The sequence below is a fragment of the Aegilops tauschii genome, chromosome 7 (genome assembly GCF_002575655.3).
Source record: "Aegilops tauschii subsp. strangulata cultivar AL8/78 chromosome 7, Aet v6.0, whole genome shotgun sequence".
NCBI classification, from domain to species: domain Eukaryota; kingdom Viridiplantae; phylum Streptophyta; class Magnoliopsida; order Poales; family Poaceae; genus Aegilops; species Aegilops tauschii.
The window spans coordinates 31,391,118-31,416,814 of record NC_053041.3 but is presented as its reverse complement, the minus strand read 5'-3'; the positions used below and the strand labels follow the sequence as shown (position 1 = coordinate 31,416,814).

The 25,697-nt window shown below is 43.8% G+C and overlaps 2 pseudogenes; both read right to left on the bottom strand.

Annotated features, from left to right (window-relative positions):
• Positions 1 to 212: 212 nt before the first annotated feature.
• LOC141028004 (disease resistance protein Pik-2-like) lies at positions 213 to 3,219 on the bottom strand (annotated as a pseudogene).
• A 10,852-nt stretch (positions 3,220 to 14,071) lies between these two features.
• On the bottom strand, positions 14,072 to 25,238 carry LOC141026701 (disease resistance protein Pik-2-like; annotated as a pseudogene).
• Positions 25,239 to 25,697: the final 459 nt, after the last annotated feature.

The following is a 25,697-nucleotide window of genomic DNA, read 5'->3' as shown; positions in this document are numbered from 1 at the left end:
GGCAGAGCAGAGCGGAGATGGCGGGGCGTTGCGGAACCAGCGCCATGGAGATGCGGGCTGAGCAGGGCGGGCTGAGTCGCGGACGGAGCTAGGCGCGTTGAGTAGCAGGCGGCGGCGGCGGTTTTGGGGGAGGCGAGAGGAGAGGAGAGAAGAGAAGGTAGCGTGTGGAGGAAGAGAAAAGGAAATAGATTCTTGCGTGAGCCCTCCGATTTTGTCGTACGTGTGATGATGTGGACCGAGCGAGGAGTTGCCATTCGCGCGACCCTTATTGGGTTTGATTTGGCCAGGTTGGTGATGCAGGCAATGGGACATATTGCAATCCAGTGGGACATATTGCAATCCAATTCGACCGATGGGACTGCTGATTATATTATAAATACTGGGACATATTGCAATCCAATGCGTACAGTGAAAACAAGTATAATAGGCATACAGGTATAGGAACACAAAAAGATCAATAATGGAAGTGACAGTACTACAGAAAAATAATAGAAGTAACAGCACCATACAGAAGTACAGATTACAAGAATCAAAATGTAAAGTAGCCGTAAGTAAAGATGCAGTCTGTTTATTTAGCTCGCAAAACGGAATTTTGGATTTTTAGAAAATAATCTTCCTAGAAATACAGTGCCAAATGATTGTAGGTGAGTCAAGAGACAACAACATCTCATCCAATCTCTTCAAACAGTGATTATTTTTGGCCACTTGCTCACGTACTCCTTATCTAAATACTTGGGGGTATCCTTCAAATCTTCTACCAAGAACTTGGTTATCTCATCGGCTTGATTATCAACGCTGAGATGCACTTCTCGGAGACTACTAAGAGTCTCGATGCCATAAATCCCTTCGAAGGCCTGAAACTGCAGATCAATCCTCTCGAGTGGTGGCATTACCTCTCCTGTAACTGCAAAGCTCAGCCTTGGCACCAAAGTTGCAAAGAAGCGAAGCAGCTTTAGACTCTTGAATCCTCCAGGAGGAACAATTATCTCCCTATTGAGTGTAAAGGTGAGAGAAAACAATTCGGGCAGGTCCTGGATGAGCTTGAAAGTATCAGTCTTAAGAACTGTCACGGAAAGGGTCAGCTTGTAGAGGTTCTTGAGCTCCACGATCCACTTTGGAGGCTTTTCCAACATGCCAGACAGCTCCAGACCAGTGAGGTATCTTGGAGGAGCGGACATGGAGTCTAGTGAGTTGATAAAATTAGAGCTCTCATCATTGATTGCAAGTGTCTGTAGACCGCAGCTGCAGAGGTACTGAATGGAGGAGCATAAATCTATGAAGGTTTTTTGACCCTCAATAATATTGAGCTTGTAAATGGCAAGTTTCCTTAGCCCAGTTAGCTGATCAAGACTTGCAGCAGTGGTCGAGCCTTCACTGATCTCGATCCCTGACAGTACACGAAGTGCTTTCCTTGTCACCTTATTTTTCTATTGAGGCATCTTCAAAGCCTTCCGTGATTTTTTACTTCCCCCAAGCAAACTGCGGAGCCGTTTGAGATTGCCAAAAGTTTTGGGTAGATCTCCGACATTTGTCTCCCTTGCATCAAAAGTTTCCAGATCCTGGATCTTCTCTATCTCTGATGGAATCGTGGAAATCTCTGTTCGGCGGAGGCTCAAATACTTCAGTACAAGCATTTTACATATGTCCTCCATATGTTTATTTGTCAATCCCTTCCAACCCTCCAGATCAAACACTTGAATTATTCCATTATTGAATGAATGAAAAGGCAGTGGTCGGTCTTGGCTTCCAAATACGGTTAGTGACCGTACTTGAGACAAATCCATGCCTTCTGTTGGATTCCCTTGTTAAGAACCACTACTCTGCATGGAGAGTCGACGGACTTTGTTGCTAGGAGTTGGCATCAACCAGTGCCCGCCGACGACAGTGATAAAATTTTCCTGGCTTGCTTTGGACACGATATATTCAAGAATCATATCGTGAACTTTAAAGGATTTTACCTTGCCGTTGCGGTTGTGATCAACAGGGCGTATTATCTTCCTACTTATGAGTTGATTGAAGTATGTTTCTGGGACCTCCTCTGCTGTCAGACCTTGCTTCTCAGTGACAAAGCATTCAGATATCCATCTCCTGGTCAGGCGCTTCGTACAAATCTTCAAACCCTTTAGAAATATGCTCAAGTACAATGAGCAGGTCTTGAGATCTGGAGGCAAATCATTGTAGCAGTAATCGAGTATCCTTGTGACTCCATCCAGGGTAAGTGGAGCCACCTTCTCTTGAAACAATGACTTGCAAACTTTCCTCCAATGGCCATGGTCATTCTTTTTGGCTGGGTTGCAGGCGGCAAGACCAGCCATGGTCACTATGGCCAAAGGCAGCCCACCACAGTACTTCCATATTTCTTCATGGGCATGTTGTTTCTTGCTGCATTGGTTTGCGGTTCACAAAAACTATGATTAAATAGCTTTTCCGAGTCTACATCGCTAAGAAAACCAACTGGATGCAAATAATCGCTAGTCAACTGGCACCAGAAATATACATACCAACTCTTCTTTCTCCCCACCATCACTCCTCGTTCGCCCCATCATTTGCTTTTGTGCTTTCAGGGGATCCCGTGGAATGAGCCAGTCGCCGCATCAGAGCATGCCGCACCAACAGCTTGAAATCTTGTAGTCACTATTACTCTGCCATTATTATCATTTTCATGTGGCAACCAAGTTCTAATATCATGCCATGTTTCTGCAGACCAAATGTCATCAATCAAGAGGAGATACCTAGCAAAAAAAGGTAAACAAAAGTACAAATGAGAAAAGAAGTGGTCGCATACCCAAGTTAGTCTTTTGTATGTTAAAACTAGCTGATAAAAGAAACTTCGTCTAACTCAGTTGTGCAAGTGAATGTACAGTCTCAATACCTAGATTTCATTTGCTAGGACTCACTTATGGGCCTCTAGTTTATTAAAATAATTTATACAGTTTTTCATGCGCTATTTTTAGAAACTAATGAGACATTCACCTAATAGTTTTAATTGGGGGTATAACTCTTTATTTTAATAGACCATACACTAATGGCGAAGCTTTTTGGAGGTCTTGAGTAATTCTAAAAATAAATGTGATGATTCGCAATTTCTGGAAAACAAATCCACATATACATATGTATGTGTTATATAACTGTATAAAGTTTCATGATAAAATAACTTGACATGTGTGCTAAAGAATAAATAAATGGATTTTAACACTGATTAGTAATTGTGCTGAAAATTCAAAAAAAAAACCTTTTTTCTGAAGTTCGTAGCTTAAATGATTCATCTTCAAAATTTCTTCACAAGTAGCATACATATATACGTACATGTGGATTATTTTTAAAAATTGTGATACTTGAAAAATATATAGTTTCACTTTTTAAAATAGGTACGGTACCCTAGTGTCCAGGGAGGGCCGCTACCGGTAAGCCAGTTAGAAAGCCCGCTACTGGTAACCCAGTAAGTAGTGGCGTCATAAAAGTAGAGGGCGCCCTGCTCACCATTGATAGGCCTTTCTCCACCAGCCACTGTTAGCCTATTTTGCAGCGTCACCTGCATTGTCTACTTTATTCTCTTATGTGAAACAATTTTCAATGGAAGCTTGTTCTTTTAGTTCCAAAATTGTAGATTCACCTAGGTTCCTTGAAATGCACATTTGCCAGTGCACAAGCGCCGGAAAAGTCTTACTCGTCTATTATTTCAGTATTCAAACACTTCAATAAAGGAACCCATTGCGACCTTTTTTTGCTTTTACCATATAACCACAAAATTACTACCACTACCTACATGGAACTGCAACTATCTCAATCTATTCGATAAACTTTGGCTTGACATTTCAGCATACCATATGCAAATTAGATATTATATTTTTTATAAATTTAATTACACATCCTATTATTTAGCACCGTCACGACACCTAACTTTTCGGGGTATCGCAGGATCTCCCTGGGTACGAATGATTAGGGAAGTGTGAGGCAGGTGAGTTGAGACCTCGCAGCAAGATCACCTGGTTGTCTTGACGTTATGGAAGGATCTCCCTGAGCTCGGAACACGTGGACATCACAACCATCTTAAAACGAAACATGAAAAAGCTTACAAAAAACTTCTCTCGAAAAATGTCTCCCTACCATTTAAAAAAATTCTTAAAAAAAATTTCTCATCATGACCAACCAGCATGCGCCACATGGTGTAGCTGGTTGGCCACCATTCTAGTGCCTCTTAATGGGTTTAACTAGTGGCTGGGGCGCGCACTTGGCGCGCCTCCTATGCGGTCCTTTGCGCGCTTGCCTTGGTGGTGCAGTTGTTTATGGTTCTAGTCCTCTTGAATTCGTTTCAACAACTTATTATATTGATGGTGCATCAGTGCATGTCAGAGACAGGAAGAGCAAACAAACAACTCCAACTCACTGCTTGTTGCCAACTCCTACCGTGTTGCCCTGCAACTGCACCTACTATCTTTGACTTCTTCTCTTTAGTTCAGGGATCAGTCTGTAATTTACATTTTCAGTCAAAATATGATTAACACTATCTTATTCATAATCCCACGATGTAACTATGCAAGCTTCTAGTCAATAGTAAGGAATCTCTTCGGAATGAAACATCATTTAGTTTATTCTTACATAAGTCCAGGTTGGCACTACTGAACTTGTAATCTTGAGAGCGTCCTGGATCACCACAGTTACTGCAAATGATGCCAATTGGAAAATTCTTGTCAGCATAAAGCACCAAACTTATACATGTATTGCATTGTACATGAAAAAATGATTAAGACAGTGATAATGTAGCATGCTCTTCATCAGCTCCTTCACCTTCTAAATCTTTCCTTCAAACCCATTTGCAGATCTGAAGTAAATATATGTGCAGAAATCAGTCATCAACAAAATTGGAATAAAGATCTACAAACTTTGGGTACTATTTTTGTTATAAAACTGAAGAGCAAATTCTTGGCATCTACATCATACAAAAGGGAAATACTTGCTGAGTTCTTAACCATTTGTAGGGGCAAAAAAATCATGTTCTCAGTGATGGCCTATGTTATTTTCTTCCTGATGAATATCAAAATGAACATGTATTAATGCATCTACGTTGCTCTAAAATATTATCATACTTATCTATGAACCTATATTTAACTGATGGGAATCAACTTGATGTATTATAGTTTCAGCTAGCACGGGAACATTCATATTCAAACTAACAAGCTCTCAAGGCGACATGCACCCAAACAGTTCCTAGAACTCAACTGAGGTGGGTGAGGAAATTAAACAGCCACCCAACCCCTACAACACCACTGCCATGTTCCCAGTTAGTGAAGATGTTACATTCTAATCATCATAGCCTTCAAGCTTGTATAAATTATTATTTTTAGCATAGATGAAATTAATATGTAGAATCAACTTAGGTGTACAAATTACCTCGTGAGCTTGGTTTGTCGCAAGCAAATCATGCGTCAACGATTCAAAATCAATAGGCTCCAGTTGTCCTTCATTAAAACTGAGAAGTCAAAAAATAGCTATTCAGTTTAACATTTTCAATAATTAATATATCTCATAGCCATGGATGATATCATGTTGACAACAAATGAAAACATGAAACCTACACAGATTATTGGGTACTCAATGCGCACTCTCCTAGATCCAAAGCAGATGGCGAACATCTCCTTAAATTCATAGTCAGCAAAATCCACTGTGTGCCACACCCACGAATTATCTCTCCCAGCATGCTACTGCATCTTCTTCGTGGCCACAACAACACACGAAATATCGAGATGTAAGAAAAGCCTAGCTATCTAATATGCAAATCAAAATCACATGCACATCACCGCAACACATAAATGTTGTGATAGTTTGAATTTTCATTTTTAGCACGGAATGGTAGTTCTGAATGCTTTGTGTATTTTTAAGCTAGGAGTGCACAATACACAACATATCCTTGAGCTAAAGCTTGATTCTTGGTAGAACTGTATCCCGCTGTTTATATACAGAAGCAACCAATCAAATCTCTCACTATGAACAACTTTTTCTTTTCTTTTAGCTTTATTAGGAGGCTCATCAAACATGAAAAAATTCTCGTTACCAATGTACCCATCAGAAATAGAAAGGCCAACAAAATTCTGGTCAACAGGAATACATTTTTTTTTTGAAATGGAGGATGACCCCCGGCCTCTGCATCTGGGAGATGCATATGGCCACTTTATTAATTATTCTCGAGGACCTTACAAAGTATTACAGACAATATTCCTGAATCCACCATCTGGGCAACATATACCGCTACTCTTATCCATACGATGAAGGGGTACTAGTTGGGCCACTACCCAAACCATTCACCTAAACCTAACATCAAAAGCCGGAAGCCCCAGCCGAGCCACATACCGGGTCTGGGGCACAATCCGGTCAGACACACTCTTGTGTCGTCGCAGCCATCTTCCACAGGCCCGTCTTCAGAATATATTGAGTCTTCTACCTTGTGTAGGCCACTCCGCCATCGACGTCACCATGATGCCAGACAGCTACCTCCTCCTGCGCGAGTCCATCTCCGCGCATCGGGCGGCGAGCCTCCACAGCGCCATGCCGCCGATCTTTGCCGCCATCAATGAGTGAGATGAAGTACCGCTCCACCACGGCATGTACAAGGTGAGGAAGGGAGAGGTCCCCATCGGAGACACGGCCGGCAGAGAAGCACCGCAGCCACGAGACACTGCCCGAAGCTGCGACGCGGTAGATCAGACGGGCCGCCACCAGGAACCAGACAAGCTCGCCACACACACCCAACATCCCCATGCCCAAGTCGGCGCCTTCAAGAAGGTGACGACGCTGTGGCGCCGCCGCCGCTTACCCACCGGGGCTAGGGTTTTCACCCGGGCGCAGGGGAAGGGGGGAGGCAGGGGAGGTTTAGCCTCGGCGCCGCCACCAAGGAGGGAATGGCGTCCGGGACGCCATCGGCGCCGTGACCGCCACCGGCAGCCAAGGGTTTCCCCCGGCCAAGCACCCTGCCGCCACCTCCGAACCAGCAACAACATCAGCAGGCGCGTGCACGCCGGAGATCCAGGCCGGCCGGAGGTCATGCATCACGAGCGGACCAGATCGCCTCCGATCTGGCGAGGGGAGCCCGGGGCCTCCCCGCGCCATGACCAGTGCCCACCGGGACCTCGCTGCCCGCGCAGCCGAGGGGATCCGGCCAACCTCACCGACGAGCACTCCCCGCCACCGGAGGAGCGCCGTCCGCACCAGCGAGGCCGCCGCCTCAGATCCGGGCCCTCGCCACCGAAAGGGAGCGGCCAGAGGCCTCGCCGCCGCCCTCACAGGCAGCCGCGCGGGGGCCCCGGCGACCGCCTCTGGCAGCGGCGAGGTGGAGGGGGAGGGGGAGGAGGCGGCGCGAGGGAACCCTAGATCGCCCCCGAGTCGCCCTCGGTAGAGCGACGCGGGGGGGAGAGGGGGGGGAGGGGGGAATACATAAATTAGTCATCCAACAAAAGACTATTTCCTTTAAGAGAAAAAGGCAATTCAAAAGTATGAAAAGAAATAAATGAGATGGATTTAATCTCGAATGCCAATAATTATTCTTACGCAAGCAAAACTATTTTTTGTTTGAAGCAAAATTGTGGGCATGCTGAAACTTATCGTACTACTAAGTTAGCGACTAACCCAACTAATTTATGTGTCAGAGCAAGAGAACTAACTTAAATAAGAGACATATTTGATGACCGAAGACTATGCTGATGAAATGCATCTGTAACTGAATATGCAGGAAACAGATAAATATGTCAAATCAATAAGCATTAGTGATCACATCTAAATACCAAGATACTGATATCATGCATGGTGGCACATAGCTCAACCTCAGGTCAACATGGTTCCATGGCAGCCATTTTGCTTTCAAGATGGAGACAAAGCAATCTGACAATTTGTATAAGAAATAAAAGGTAATGTAAACAATAGAACAAAAAGGTTAGGTCCGAAAAGTAAGAAAACAACGAACGACAAACCATTATCAGATAAACCAAACAATGAAAAAGAAACCATCATGGTGGGCAAGGCAGTCTATTGTCAAGCACCGATTGGCCAACACCAACCAAGATTTGTTTTTACTTCAACGGCGCCCAACAGCCCCAATAAGAGATGGCAGAGGATACTCGACGTTACCGGTTAAGAAGGTATTGTAAGCAGACTTGCAGAGTACTGGGACGATTCCATCCATTGCCAAAGAAGCTGATACGGATCATCACTGTGCTGCACTTGATAAGGACCTGAGCCGGATGAAGAAACCGCATGATACCCTGCACATTGAGTACCCCAGAGATATTGTAAATCCATCTGTGGTGTAGCAAGGCCTTCTTAACCGTGGGACCATTAGCACTCATGATTCGACAACCGCCTAACTGCTGGAGCCAACTCAGTAATGGACTGACCATCGATCCAACAATCAGTCCAAAACTTTGCGCTCTCACCATCTTCTGCAGATCCTTAATGCTGAGATCACCCAGCTCAATCGGCTTGCAATATCCCACCATGCTACAGTGCAGTTACCACCTGGCGTCGTGATGCCCTTTCCAAAAGAAACTGTGTTTTGACTCGCTACAACATGATATGTATATTAACAAGTTGAATCTAGAAACGGTATAGAAAGGCAAAAGGATCTAGAAAGTACCACATATATTGCATCAGGAGACAAGCGAGCATTCAGTAAATAAAATTGGGCCAAGAATTCTCTTCACTTTCTCAACTGGAGCCATGATACAGTGAGTACTTGCTGATACAACAACTACTCAACTGTTTAGGCCCGACAGAAGAAGCGACATGAAGAATCGGCACTTCATAATTTGTTCTAGTAGTGACAATGGAAAACATAATCAATCGCCCTCCATAAAAATCCTGAATAATCTTCAATGTAATGACAAAACAACGTGCTATTTGACATAGTGTCACAAACTCCTTAACATTAGTTCCAGTCTGGGTGCGGACAAATGTATTATCATGAACTGAATCCACGCTACCCAGGATCTACAAAGACATTGAAGCAAACGCTGCAGAATTCCTGACCAATCCATGTCTACCTATAGCATTTTAGCGCCAACAGCAATGTATATAGTAAAATATTTATTGAAATGTATCAAGAGCTCTGTACATCACCATGCTCTATGTAGAAAGATAACAGGCAGGTCAATGATTCAAAAATAATAACACTAAGGGTACAACAAATATGTACTACTAATCAGAAGTGCGTCCAAAGAGTATCACCTATTCAGCCATAAAGTACCAAACCTAATCCTGAATGACCTATTGCTGGTGGATTTTCCTTATTGGCAGTATGTACTCCATATTCGATTACCCCTCACTGTACTTGAGATGAAAATTTGTACCATAAAACGACATACAAGGGTCTAACGGCCTTTCAAATTTAAACAACCAGTACTGAGGAGTAATCCCTGGTCGAACTGGTCACTCACTGAACTAAGAACTTGAGAATTTTGATGACTAGGCTGGTTATACCTTAACCAAACCTATGTACAGCATTCCTAAGAAACTACTGCAACAAGGTCATTGCGATGGTTCCTACTGATGTAGTTCCTGCTAAACACCTTCTGTTACTATCAGATAGTTTCATTGTGCTATCACACCTACAAACTTAATCACTGATTTGTAGGAGTATTAACAGAGAAGAAGATTATTGAAAATTCCTGGTTCCCTATTTGATCTCTACAGGACAAAGGCCTGAAGTCAAAACCACGTACACAGTCTAATCCCAGTGGTTCTATTTTGTGATCGCAAATCAAACTGGATACATTAATATGACAAACAGAGAAATGGCACTATTACTCCATCAAGCAATTAGACAAGACCGTCAAATCAAAATAAGTAAAAGATAATTAGCATGCTCTTGTATAAGTCACCATATATGTGAAGGGAAAATGTCAAACTCCAATTAATATTAAGAGAAAATGGTGAAAAAAGAACATATGATGCAATGCAATCTGTCAAACGCCTTGTGAGCAGAGTAGAATGAGATGGAGGGATCAGTAAGTGCCTTGACCTGCACAGTGGTGCGACAGGCAAACAACTTCATCTGCGATGCTATATGCCATAGCATCAATGATTTACAACGAAACTGCAAGCTTTCCTCACCTGCTCCTGCGTGTTTGTCTTCTTCACATCAGCAGCTGGCCTTGCCCCCCTGAGATCACCACCCCGCACCACCTCCTAGAGATCTGATAGTCCGTGGGTGACCTACATACAAGCACCAATAACATCAAGAATCAATATCCAGTATTTCCACCACCTACCCATCCAACTATCAAGAACCAAGCAACCCAGTCAAGAACTCTACAGCGGCAATGACCTTATAGGACGACGGAGTAACCCAAGATGAGCCACCGCCACTGCTATGATAACATACTCCTTTTACCGCCCTCCATCCCCAACCTGAAATGACGACCCTAAAAATATCAATATAATCTTCTAAAGAAAATATGGAAGTGGCAGACACAAATGACTTTATCCCAGCACTCAGCTTGGCAAAGATAATTAATATATTTCTCCGAGAATCCTGGTCCGAATAAATGATCAGTCATGTATCCTAGTTGAATACCCTCTACACTTATATACTGGAGATTTACCTCATTGGATTTTGCAAAAGAAGAGTCTACATGGAAGAAATTCACGTCAGGGTGAGTGTGTTTTATATCACAGTCAACCTGCTCGATCATCTCTGAATACTAACAAAAGATATAAATATTGGAGTGATGCAAAATGGTAAAATGACTCGCGCGTATGGCCGTACACTCGACACCATATGCATTTGGAAACACTAGTCGTCAACCCGTGCACCTGCACGGGCTAGCAGTTTGAAGACCATAAAGTTGTATTTGATGTTTGTGAAAATGCGATCATATAATTTTTGAAATGTTGGTACTAAAAATGTTTAATTGGTCCATGGAAGGATAATAAAGAAACATATACATTTACAAAATTGTTTCATGGTGATACATTCTCATGTAAATTGTTTTATCTGTTAGATCCCTCAGTCTGATTTGAATATTGTTATCCAATGTAACTGAATATATTCTCAGTACTATATAAAGTGATGCATTTCTCACATATGTGATGTATTTATCTTGTATTTTTATTGGACATATACAGATGCATGCATACCTAGAGCATATTTCAGTCATATCTAACTTTGACATTGCTAAGTTTTGGCCAACTGATACTGGTCTAGAAATGTGTCAAGGCTAACAAAAGCCAGGACATAATTATGGGAAAAAAGAAAAATATATATTATAAGCTTGATGTAAATATATAAACATTATAGTGTGGAAAATCACAATTGCATGTGGTGTAAATTCAAATACATACCTCACAGTTCGTGCCCTTCATTAAACTGAATCTATGTACTACTTTTTACTTCCATCATTAATATGTATATGAAATGTAAGACATGGGTAATGTTGTATACATATGCATGTGATTGGACCATTAGATAATCTACATAGATAGGTGTGTTGTATGTTTTTCCAATGTGATGCTTTATTTGCGAACTTGAGATTAGAAGGCATTTTCGTACAGTAACATGATATACAGTGAAGGGATTCTAGCATTAGTAACAAATCATCGTTAAGCGATCAATGGGAATATGATGAATATGATAGGCCAGACATAAGAGAAGAAACTGCTAAGTGCATGAATATGATGAATAAGTACACGCATGCATATATGTCAGGCATCAATGGGAATCATGTGACGAATTACGTGATTGAGATGACTCATGTGAGATATCATGTAAACAAACTGACTGTGTAAACAACCATTAGTCCATCACGAACTTGTGTTTCTGTCTGTTCCTACCACCAAACATCTTCCCGTAGAAACGCCAGTTTTGAAACTGGTGTTGTAGACGACTGGCGCTGACAACGATCATTGATATATCTCGATCAGGGGATCGAGCACCTCTCAACATCCAACATTTAAAATTCCAACGGAGTACTAGGAATTGTAACATGAAGTGTGAATTTTACATGTTATATGTTGAGAGGTGCTCGATCTGTATGTTTTTTCTTCGATTTGTTCACCAAGAAAAAACTTAAACGTTGCATGTGCATGTGGCGTTAAAAACAAACACACCAATCTAGGCAGCCTGCATTTGCATGACGGATACATGGTGGCTTATATCATTATTGCTCATTCACTTGCATCTATATGCTGCTAAATTAATGATACGCAGGATTTAAGGATACCTGCAGGGCGAGATGATGCTGCTAGCTTGCCATTACAGGAGCGTGAGCGCGTGCTGCCTCTGGCCTTGCTGCTGAGGAAGCTTCGGTCTGATGTGAAAGCGGAAGAGGAGGTGGAGGATGAGTGCAGATACATCGTTAGATGAACCACAGCCTAGCAATAGCCACAAATACGATATCCTTGCGAATCTGGTGACACCCACACTGACCGTTGTAGCCGCTGGAATGATCATAAAATTAATATTAACATGGCCGATCATTAGCTCTCTCGGTGGGTTTCTACTTACTGTTCTTTGATATTGTGTATTTTCTTGATCCTTCCCGAGTCCAGCAGCACGTCCACTGCTACCTCCTCATACATGTTTCTCGCCGCCTGGCCGTGTACAGCACGATCAACGCACAGACTCCCGTTCACCTCAAGGGACATAGCCTCGGCAAGAATTTTAGCAGATCAGAAAGTAGAACAGCATCAGCTCCAGATCCGCGACTGCGCAAGCACGGTCTCTCTTTTTAGATGGGAAAGACTGCAATACAAAACCTTCTTCCTGCGATGACTGGCGAGGGAAGCTCCACATCTGTGCGGCACCTGGTCTCGAACTCCGTTGTGGTTCGACAACAGCCACGGCCAACAGCTAAGACAGTATGGTTTAAGGGGAGGAGAAGGCAGCAATGGCTTTTTTCAATCTATACAGTTTTTTTTCTGTACGTAATCTGGTTGGAGAGGGCGTACTAGCCATCAACATGTTCGTGGAAAAAAAATTGATTTGAGAAAACGTGGAATATTTTTCTCCACCTCGATTGTGGATTTTTTTTCCTTGTTTCTCGTAAACTTCATGGAGTTTTCATCGGTGGATGCTTATTTTTGTTTCCACCATCGGTGGATGTGACAAATCCTTTTTTACTGGACCATGGAGTTTTCATGGGTGGAGGCTTCTATTTTTTTCTACTACTGGTAGACGTGACAAATCCTTTTAATTACTGGACCAACTTTGTTAAGTAACTTTCTTTTTATCCTGGCCGTAAATCTTCTAATCCAACGCTAGAAATAATATTGATGATGTGGGTTAATTATACGTCTTGAAAGGTGCCTCCAATATCCTCAAAAAAAAGGTGCCTCCAATTACTGGACCAACTTTGTTACGTAACTTTCTTTTTATCCTAGCCGTAAATTTTCTAATCCAACGCTAGAAATAATATTGATGATGTGGGTTAATTATACGTTTTGAAAGGTTCCTCCAATTAGTAAATATAAGATAAGATTGTGAGAGCATATAGATACAGTCAAACAGAAAAGTTAAATGCTTCTTAAACTAATAAAAGGAAAATCCAGGTATTTGAACCTTAACAGCAATTGCTTTAAATAGCTCGGGCTTGGGGCTGAGACGTGTGCCGTCGGCAGCGGATCAGGCGCAGCTCCGCCCCATGCTACTTCTCCAGAGGACGAGAAAGCCGATCAAAGAGGAGAGGAAGACGCATGGCTGAAGGCTGGCTAGGAGAGAGCCGCCTTGTATCTGGGCGACGGAGGAAGGAGGCGTCGATGCAGAATTGGGGCCTCGCAGTTCGGCGCCGCCCAGACCATGCACCACCGCCCGCGGGTTCTCCGAATCGCAACCGGCCGCGGCGCCGCCATATCGGCACGTCACAGGAGCCGCCACGGGCAGAGCAGAGCGGAGATGGCGGGGCGTTGCGGAACCAGCGCCATGGAGATGCGGGCTGAGCAGGGCGGGCTGAGTCGCGGACGGAGCTAGGCGCGTTGAGTAGCAGGCGGCGGCGGCGGTTTTGGGGGAGGCGAGAGGAGAGGAGAGAAGAGAAGGTAGCGTGTGGAGGAAGAGAAAAGGAAATAGATTCTTGCGTGAGCCCTCCGATTTTGTCGTACGTGTGATGATGTGGACCGAGCGAGGAGTTGCCATTCGCGCGACCCTTATTGGGTTTGATTTGGCCAGGTTGGTGATGCAGGCAATGGGACATATTGCAATCCAGTGGGACATATTGCAATCCAATTCGACCGATGGGACTGCTGATTATATTATAAATACTGGGACATATTGCAATCCAATGCGTACAGTGAAAACAAGTATAATAGGCATACAGGTATAGGAACACAAAAAGATCAATAATGGAAGTGACAGTACTACAGAAAAATAATAGAAGTAACAGCACCATACAGAAGTACAGATTACAAGAATCAAAATGTAAAGTAGCCGTAAGTAAAGATGCAGTCTGTTTATTTAGCTCGCAAAACGGAATTTTGGATTTTTAGAAAATAATCTTCCTAGAAATACAGTGCCAAATGATTGTAGGTGAGTCAAGAGACAACAACATCTCATCCAATCTCTTCAAACAGTGATTATTTTTGGCCACTTGCTCACGTACTCCTTATCTAAATACTTGGGGGTATCCTTCAAATCTTCTACCAAGAACTTGGTTATCTCATCGGCTTGATTATCAACGCTGAGATGCACTTCTCGGAGACTACTAAGAGTCTCGATGCCATAAATCCCTTCGAAGGCCTGAAACTGCAGATCAATCCTCTCGAGTGGTGGCATTACCTCTCCTGTAACTGCAAAGCTCAGCCTTGGCACCAAAGTTGCAAAGAAGCGAAGCAGCTTTAGACTCTTGAATCCTCCAGGAGGAACAATTATCTCCCTATTGAGTGTAAAGGTGAGAGAAAACAATTCGGGCAGGTCCTGGATGAGCTTGAAAGTATCAGTCTTAAGAACTGTCACAGAAAGGGTCAGCTTGTAGAGGTTCTTGAGCTCCACGATCCACTTTGGAGGCTTTTCCAACATGCCAGACAGCTCCAGACCAGTGAGGTATCTTGGAGGAGCGGACATGGAGTCTAGTGAGTTGATAAAATTAGAGCTCTCATCATTGATTGCAAGTGTCTGTAGACCGCAGCTGCAGAGGTACTGAATGGAGGAGCATAAATCTATGAAGGTTTTTTGACCCTCAATAATATTGAGCTTGTAAATGGCAAGTTTCCTTAGCCCAGTTAGCTGATCAAGACTTGCAGCAGTGGTCGAGCCTTCACTGATCTCGATCCCTGACAGTACACGAAGTGCTTTCCTTGTCACCTTATTTTTCTATTGAGGCATCTTCAAAGCCTTCCGTGATTTTTTACTTCCCCCAAGCAAACTGCGGAGCCGTTTGAGATTGCCAAAAGTTTTGGGTAGATCTCCGACATTTGTCTCCCTTGCATCAAAAGTTTCCAGATCCTGGATCTTCTCTATCTCTGATGGAATCGTGGAAATCTCTGTTCGGCGGAGGCTCAAATACTTCAGTACAAGCATTTTACATATGTCCTCCATATGTTTATTTGTCAATCCCTTCCAACCCTCCAGATCAAACACTTGAATTATTCCATTATTGAATGAATGAAAAGGCAGTGGTCGGTCTTGGCTTCCAAATACGGTTAGTGACCGTACTTGAGACAAATCCATGCCTTCTGTTGGATTCCCTTGTTAAGAACCACTACTCTGCATAGACAGTCGACGGACTTTGTTGCTTGGAGTTGGCATCAACCAGTGCCCGCCGACGACAGTGATAAAATTTTCCTGGCTTGCTTTGGACACGATATATTCAAGAATCATATCGTGAACTTTAAAGGATCTTACCTTGCCGTTGCTGTTGTGATCAACAGGGCCCTGGGCGGCGCAGGACGGCCGGCCCTCGCGGCGGCGCTCGGCTCGGCGGCAGGTCGGGCCGCTGGTGGATCTGGGCGGGGCTTCCCTGCTTGGTGGCGCGGCGGCGTGGTCTGCGCGGGGCGGCGAGGCGCGGGCTCCTCCTCCTCCCGATCTGATGGCGCCACGGTGGCGCCGGCGTTCGGGCGTGCGGCGGGATCCGCGAGGGTGCTCGGGCGGCGGTTGGCTTCGGGAAGCGATGGCGGGCGCTGGGCTCTCGGCGGCGCTCCGGCGTGTGCAGGCGGCGGCGGTCCCTGTGCGCGGTTGGCGACTCCGTCTCTGACCAGGACGGCACGGGGGATGGCGGCGGCCCGGCGTGGCCAGCGATCTGGATGCGGTGGTGCCGGCGGCTCGCTGATCTGCCGGTACTCCAGGGTCTTCCTGGTGGTGCTGGTGGTGACGGCGGCCCGTGCACGAGAGTTGGATCCCTTCGAACTGATCTAGGTGAAAACTTGCCTTCCGCTTCTGCTAAGGCCGGCGGTGGCGGCGCTATCTGCGTCGTTCCCTTCTTGAAGGCATCACCGTGGAGAAGTTCAAAGCCACTCTCTGCTACCTCCGGGGGAAACCCTAGATTGGATGATCGGATGACGGCGGCGCTCTGGTGTCGTTCCTCCCTTGGGGGCGTCATTCTTGGAGGTACACACGTGATCAAGGGACCAGAGGATGGATTCTTTGGTGGAGCGGTGCTTCATCCTACACACTGATGGCGACGGATCTTGACGGCGTGGCGTAGTGCAGATTCGGAGTTCGCTGTGGGAGGATGAACTCGCGCAGGAGGACGACGTTGTCGGACGTCGTGGTGGCGTCGATGGCAGAGAGACCTGGCACGGTACATGCAACAGTACAGCTCTGAAGATGGATTGATGTCAGATGGCTGCGGCGGCCTCATACCCGGCAGGCGCCCTGGTTGAGGAGTGCGCCGGACTGGTAGGTGCCCCATACCCGGCAGGCGTCCTGGTTGGGACCTCAGGTCTTGGATGTTTAGGTTTGGCTGCGGTGTCTGTTTGGTATTAGGCCCAGACTATCTGCGCCCCTTCATCATTTGGATAGATGTAGCGACAGATGTTGCTTAGACGGTGGCTTTAGTCTTGCTGTTGTATGGCTTTGTAAGGTCTTGTGAGAATAATTAATAAAGTGGCCGTATGCATCGCCCCGATGCAGAGGCCGGGGGTCATCCTCTTTTTCTAAAAAAAAAAGATACCCATGCTCCGCTTTTCAGTTGTACATTCTATCTGAGTGCTTCCTAACTGGACACACTCTAACAGATGAATTGCAATTTTCTGTAGGCGCTTTGACAAACTGAGCACTTCTTCATATGACAGAACCTGGATTTGTTGCAGCAGAACATTTTCCTGTTAAATTCTCCTGCTTTCTTGGTGGGCCCATGACAATAACGAGACTTGTCCTGACACTCTTTCAGTTCCTACTAAAATCTGAACCCATTAGCAAGAAACCACATCAGAATTTCAGTAATAGTGTACACTCATAACCCGGTGACAACCGGAAGGAACCCAATTGAAAAGGTGCATATGGTTAGGAGATATATAAAGTGGCAGAGTTACAATGTTCAGAACGCTGGTTACAGCAGCATGGTAAGCGTGATGTACCTGAAAGGTGTGCAGCTCATGAGTAATAGTGTTTTGCTCATGTTGGCTAGCTAAGCTATCCATAATCTTTACTTATTCACATGCCGATCACAATTATACGGTGGGCCAAATAAGCATTTTAGTTCATACTAATATCTCCGCTCATTTTTTCTGGGAGTCAAAGTTGCATCTTTTTTTATTTCCCAAACTCCTGATAGAGCAGGACATTAGACATGGCTTTCTTGCTCTTGCCATACTCGGTTACTCAAACTCTTTTTCTACCGAAATTTTTGTAGTCTTATCTTTTAAGTACTTAGCTGATTCTGACCATATTCTGTAGAAATTAGGCTTGCTTATTTTAATCATAAATTTTCCCCGGAGATGGTGAAAGAGGAAACCTACAGGGAGGTTGCAGCTCTCAAATTAACTGTGGATTGCTTTATAAGCGCAAGCCTGACGAATTCGAAAATATATCATCTTGCAATCCCTTTCATGTAGAAAACTTATTATGTGGTGAGAATTGCTGATACGACAACACAACTTATCTAACAAATAGTAGAAAAGGAAACCACAAGATGTCAAGAAAGTGAATGGAAACTGAAACCAGGTCATCCGTAGATCCTCACCCTAGGTAGATGGGACCATTACAAGTAAAGAATTTAGGAATCTTAATTTGAAACATAAATTCCTGGTTAATTAACTGAATTATCATCTCATAGTTTGTAAAAGGAAAAATCAAGGAAACACTAATTTCACTCTGTGTAATAAGTGTGAGCTTTACTCCATCAAAACGTGCATTCAAATCACTACAATTATGGCTTGGTTCTGCACACTTTAACCAGCGAGCAGTTTTCCTTGGATACGTTTTGGACCATCTCAGGTCAACGTCATGCTTGATGCCTGCTCAAATCTGTAGCAGTGCATTTTTCTGTTAAGATGTACTAGAGTGTGCAGTACGCGCAAGTAATCCGAATAACTATTCACATATATTTTTGGTTTCTTGTGACATCTCACCTCATTAGCAAGACACACAATCAAATAGTCTATTTCAGCATCTCATAACCCAATGACCAACGAAGGAGCACAAACACTAATGGTGTAAATGGTCCAGAATTATAGATTCAGAGATAGCAAATTTTTTGAAACTTCAGTCAACCTAGCAGCTCAGATATTTGGAATAACACAAACAAATCACACATTTAATTAGCTGTAAACCATGAAAAAGAATAACGGACATGGCTCCACTTTTATTTATTTTGGTTTGGTGGATACACTGAGCACTTCTCACTTTCTCAGTCAGACACACTACAAAGCTCGATGGAACAAACTGCTCTGTTCCATCCTCTGTAACTCTGACCGTACTCCGTTCCAGCATCTTTTCCATCGACAAGTGCTCAGTTTGTTCCATCGTTTTTTTCTTTTGCGGATACCATCAACTTTATTGCTCTTGCTTAATCTAATCATAATCCATGTCCAGGGATGTTGAAAGAAGAAACCTACAGGTAGGTACCAGCTCTCAAATTAACCGTGGTTTGCTCTGTTAGTGAAGCCTGATGAATGCAACCAAATATTTATTCATGAGTGATAGTTCCGTGCCATTGATGGTGGCAGGGGCGACTCGGGGAGGCAGCCACGGCCGGCGGCTGCTAACCTACCCCTGCCCTGTTCAGGATGGTTGGGCCGCCTGGCCAGGGCTCGTTTTTGGGTAGGAAGGAGAGGCCTTCTACCCTTCACCGATCGTTATTGTCCGCTTGCTGCGGTGGCATTGGTGGGGTGGTCTCGCATGCCCGGGAGGCGGTCCTGGTGTGGGAGCAGACCTGGCCAAATGGGCCGACCTAGGCGTGCCAGCCCGTCACAAGCCGACCCGACACATGGCTTAACGGGCCGTGCCAGGCACGTGGCCCGGCTAGGGTCGTGCCTGCCTTGCTAGCTAGGCACGCGTGCCGGCCCTGCATGGTATGCATGGGCGAGTAGCAATTAGTGATCTTTCTCTTCAAAAACAGGGGGCCTCCTGTCCTCTTAGACCTCCCTCACTCTCTCCCCCGCCCCTGCCGGCAGGCGGTTGAGACACTTATTTTGGGACGGAGGGAGTACAACCTTAACTTTTTTCTCAAAATAGCATTTTGCTTCGAATTTTTAAAAACTAGAACATATTCCTTGGAACTTCTGAACAAAATGAAAAAAACAGGAACAATTTTTTAATTTCAGAACATTTTTTGAAATTTTGAACGAATTTTGATATTCAGCAGACAAAATGTTTGTATATTTGATTTTTTATAAATTCAAAAAAATCCTGTTTCAAAATATGTTCTTAGTTTTAAAAGTGGACACCTTTCAAAATATGTTCATAACTTCAATAAATGTTCCGCTTTTCAATTTTTGTTCACAATTTCCATCAATAATCATAATGTTTGCTTTTTTTGTATTTTGTTCAGAGTTTCGACTTTTTGTTCACAGATGCAAAAAAATGTTAGTGTTTGTAAAAAAAATGAAATTATAAAACTGTTCCCATTTTTCAAATTTTGTTCACAAATTCATACATTCTTTCCATTTTGAAATTTGGTTACAAATCCAAAAATTTGGCAATTCTTCAGTACTTTTTCGTGTTTTGAAAATTGTTCAGAATTTCTTTTATAAGTATTCAGATTTTTATTTAAATGTTCCGAAAATAGGGTTTTTTTATCTGTCGGTATTCTTAGTGTTAAAAGATTTCGCGTTGCATATTTAATTGTACTGCCGATCAGCTCCGGTGGTAAGGTATTTTTCAACGACTGGCTGCTCCTGCGTGGGCTGGCCCAGATGAAGGATACCCTGTGAGATGCCCCGCCAATCTGCCGCAGAATGTGGCAGATAGGAGGTAACTCGAGGCGATTAGGTCTTCCGCCTAGCAACGCCTGGTGCTGCAAAATTTTCCTGGCTTGCTTTGGACACGATATATTCAAGAATCATATCGTGAACTTTAAAGGATTTTACCTTGCCGTTGCGGTTGTGATCAACAGGGCGTATTATCTTCCTACTTATGAGTTGATTGAAGTATGTTTCTGGGACCTCCTCTACTGTCAGACCTTGCTTCTCAGTGACAAAGCATTCAGATATCCATCTCCTGGTCAGGCGCTTCGTACAAATCTTCAAACCCTTTAGAAATATGCTCAAGTACAATGAGCAGGTCTTGAGATCTGGAGGCAAATCATTGTAGCAGTAATCGAGTATCCTTGTGACTCCATCCAGGGTAAGTGGAGCCACCTTCTCTTGAAACAATGACTTGCAAACTTTCCTCCAATGGCCATGGTCATTCTTTTTGGCTGGGTTGCAGGCGGCAAGACCAGCCATGGTCACTATGGCCAAAGGCAGCCCACCACAGTACTTCCATATTTCTTCATGGGCATGTTGTTTCTTGCTGCATTGGTTTGCGGTTCACAAAAACTATGATTAAATAGCTTTTCCGAGTCTACATCGCTAAGAAAACCAACTGGATGCAAATAATCGCTAGTCAACTGGCACCAGAAATATACATACCAACTCTTCTTTCTCCCCACCATCACTCCTCGTTCGCCCCATCATTTGCTTTTGTGCTTTCAGGGGATCCCGTGGAATGAGCCAGTCGCCGCATCAGAGCATGCCGCACCAACAGCTTGAAATCTTGTAGTCACTATTACTCTGCCATTATTATCATTTTCATGTGGCAACCAAGTTCTAATATCATGCCATGTTTCTGCAGACCAAATGTCATCAATCAAGAGGAGATACCTAGCAAAAAAAGGTAAACAAAAGTACAAATGAGAAAAGAAGTGGTCGCATACCCAAGTTAGTCTTTTGTATGTTAAAACTAGCTGATAAAAGAAACTTCGTCTAACTCAGTTGTGCAAGTGAATGTACAGTCTCAATACCTAGATTTCATTTGCTAGGACTCACTTATGGGCCTCTAGTTTATTAAAATAATTTATACAGTTTTTCATGCGCTATTTTTAGAAACTAATGAGACATTCACCTAATAGTTTTAATTGGGGGTATAACTCTTTATTTTAATAGACCATACACTAATGGCGAAGCTTTTTGGAGGTCTTGAGTAATTCTAAAAATAAATGTGATGATTCGCAATTTCTGGAAAACAAATCCACATATACATATGTATGTGTTATATAACTGTATAAAGTTTCATGATAAAATAACTTGACATGTGTGCTAAAGAATAAATAAATGGATTTTAACACTGATTAGTAATTGTGCTGAAAATTCAAAAAAAAACCTTTTTTCTGAAGTTCGTAGCTTAAATGATTCATCTTCAAAATTTCTTCACAAGTAGCATACATATATACGTACATGTGGATTATTTTTAAAAAATGTGATACTTGAAAAATATATAGTTTCACTTTTTAAAATAGGTACGGTACCCTAGTGTCCAGGGAGGGCCGCTACTGGTAAGCCAATTAGAAAGCCCGCTACTGGTAACCCAGTAAGTAGTGGCGTCATAAAAGTAGAGGGCGCCCTGCTCACCATTGATAGGCCTTTCTCCACCAGCCACTGTTAGACTATTTTGCAGCGTCACCTGCATTGTCTACTTTATTCTCTTATGTGAAACAATTTTCAATGGAAGCTTGTTCTTTTAGTTCCAAAATTGTAGATTCACCTAGGTTCCTTGAAATGCACATTTGCCAGTGCACAAGCGCCGGAAAAGTCTTACTCGTCTATTATTTCAGTATTCAAACACTTCAATAAAGGAACCCATTGCGACCTTTTTTTGCTTTTACCATATAACCACAAAATTACTACCACTACCTACATGGAACTGCAACTATCTCAATCTATTCGATAAACTTTGGCTTGACATTTCAGCATACCATATGCAAATTAGATATTATATTTTTTATAAATTTAATTACACATCCTATTATTTAGCACCGTCACGACACCTAACTTTTCGGGGTATCGCAGGATCTCCCTGGGTACGAATGATTAGGGAAGTGTGAGGCGGGTGAGTTGAGACCTCGCAGCAAGATCACCTGGTTGTCTTGACGTTATGGAAGGATCTCCCTGAGCTCGGAACACGTGGACATCACAACCATCTTAAAACGAAACATGAAAAAGCTTACAAAAACTTCTCTCGAAAAAAGTCTCCCTACCATTTAAAAAAATTCTTAAAAAAATTTTCTCATCATGACCAACCAGCATGCGCCACATGGTGTAGCTGGTTGGCCACCATTCTAGTGCCTCTTAATGGGTTTAACTAGTGGCTGGGGCGCGCACTTGGCGCGCCTCCTATGCGGTCCTTTGCGCGCTTGCCTTGGTGGTGCAGTTGTTTATGGTTCTAGTCCTCTTGAATTCGTTTCAACAACTTATTATATTGATGGTGCATCAGTGCATGTCAGAGACAGGAAGAGCAAACAAACAACTCCAACTCACTGCTTGTTGCCAACTCCTACCGTGTTGCCCTGCAACTGCACCTACTATCTTTGACTTCTTCTCTTTAGTTCAGGGATCAGTCTGTAATTTACATTTTCAGTCAAAATATGATTAACACTATCTTATTCATAATCCCACGATGTAACTATGCAAGCTTCTAGTCAATAGTAAGGAATCTCTTCGGAATGAAACATCATTTAGTTTATTCTTACATAAGTCCAGGTTGGCACTACTGAACTTGTAATCTTGAGAGCGTCCTGGATCACCACAGTTACTGCAAATGATGCCAATTGGAAAATTCTTGTCAGCATAAAGCACCAAACTTATACATGTATTGCATTGTACATGAAAAAATGATTAAGACAGTGATAATGTAGCATGCTCTTCATCAGCTCCTTCACCTTCTAAATCTTTCCTTCAAACCCATTTGCAGATCTGAAGTAAATATATGTGCAGAAATCAGTCATCAACAAAATTGGAATAAAGATCTACAAACTTTGGGTACTATTTTTGTTATAAAACTGAAGAGCAAATTCTTGGCATCTACATCATACAAAAGGGAAATACTTGCTGAGTTCTTAACCATTTGTAGGGGCAAAAAAATCATGTTCTCAGTGATGGCCTATGTTATTTTCTTCCTGATGAATATCAAAATGAACATGTATTAATGCATCTACGTTGCTCTAAAATATTATCATACTTATCTATGAACCTATATTTAACTGATGGGAATCAACTTGATGTATTATAGTTTCAGCTAGCACGGGAACATTCATATTCAAACTAACAAGCTCTCAAGGCGACATGCACCCAAACAGTTCCTAGAACTCAACTGAGGTGGGTGAGGAAATTAAACAGCCACCCAACCCCTACAACACCACTGCCATGTTCCCAGTTAGTGAAGATCTTACATTCTAATCATCATAGCCTTCAAGCTTGTATAAATTATTATTTTTAGCATAGATGAAATTAATATGTAGAATCAACTTAGGTGTACAAATTACCTCGTGAGCTTGGTTTGTCGCAAGCAAATCATGCGTCAACGATTCAAAATCAATAGGCTCCAGTTGTCCTTCATTAAAACTGAGAAGTCAAAAAATAGCTATTCAGTTTAACATTTTCAATAATTAATATATCTCATAGCCATGGATGATATCATGTTGACAACAAATGAAAACATGAAACCTACACAGATTATTGGGTACTCAATGCGCACTCTCCTAGATCCAAAGCAGATGGCGAACATCTCCTTAAATTCATAGTCAGCAAAATCCACTGTGTGCCACACCCACGAATTATCTCTCCCAGCATGCTACTGCATCTTCTTCGTGGCCACAACAACACACGAAATATCGAGATGTAAGAAAAGCCTAGCTATCTAATATGCAAATCAAAATCACATGCACATCACCGCAACACATAAATGTTGTGATAGTTTGAATTTTCATTTTTAGCACGGAATGGTAGTTCTGAATGCTTTGTGTATTTTTAAGCTAGGAGTGCACAATACACAACATATCCTTGAGCTAAAGCTTGATTCTTGGTAGAACTGTATCCCGCTGTTTATATACAGAAGCAACCAATCAAATCTCTCACTATGAACAACTTTTTCTTTTCTTTTAGCTTTATTAGGAGGCTCATCAAACATGAAAAAATTCTCGTTACCAATGTACCCATCAGAAATAGAAAGGCCAACAAAATTCTGGTCAACAGGAATACATTTTTTTTTTGAAATGGAGGATGACCCCCGGCCTCTGCATCTGGGAGATGCATATGGCCACTTTATTAATTATTCTCGAGGACCTTACAAAGTATTACAGACAATATTCCTGAATCCACCATCTGGGCAACATATACCGCTACTCTTATCCATACGATGAAGGGGTACTAGTTGGGCCACTACCCAAACCATTCACCTAAACCTAACATCAAAAGCCGGAAGCCCCAGCCGAGCCACATACCGGGTCTGGGGCACAATCCGGTCAGACACACTCTTGTGTCGTCGCAGCCATCTTCCACAGGTCCGTCTTCAGAATATATTGAGTCTTCTACCTTGTGTAGGCCACTCCGCCATCGACGTCACCATGATGCCAGACAGCTACCTCCTCCTGCGCGAGTCCATCTCCGCGCATCGGGCGGCGAGCCTCCACAGCGCCATGCCGCCGATCTTTGCCGCCATCAATGAGTGAGATGAAGTACCGCTCCACCACGGCATGTACAAGGTGAGGAAGGGAGAGGTCCCCATCGGAGACACGGCCGGCAGAGAAGCACCGCAGCCACGAGACACTGCCCGAAGCTGCGACGCGGTAGATCAGACGGGCCGCCACCAGGAACCAGACAAGCTCGCCATACACACCCAGCATCCCCATGCCCAAGTCGGCGCCTTCAAGAAGGTGACGACGCTGTGGCGCCGCCGCCGCTTACCCACCGGGGCTAGGGTTTTCACCCGGGCGCAGGGGAAGGGGGGAGGCAGGGGAGGTTTAGCCTCGGCGCCGCCACCAAGGAGGGAATGGCGTCCGGGACGCCATCGGCGCCGTGACCGCCACCGGTAGCCAAGGGTTTCCCCCGGCCAAGCACCCTGCCGCCACCTCCGAACCAGCAACAACATCAGCAGGCGCGTGCACGCCGGAGATCCAGGCCGGCCGGAGGTCATGCATCACGAGCGGACCAGATCGCCTCCGATCTGGCGAGGGGAGCCCGGGGCCTCCCCGCGCCATGACCAGTGCCCACCGGGACCTCGCTGCCCGCGCAGCCGAGGGGATCCGGCCAACCTCACCGACGAGCACTCCCCGCCACCGGAGGAGCGCCGTCCGCACCAGCGAGGCCGC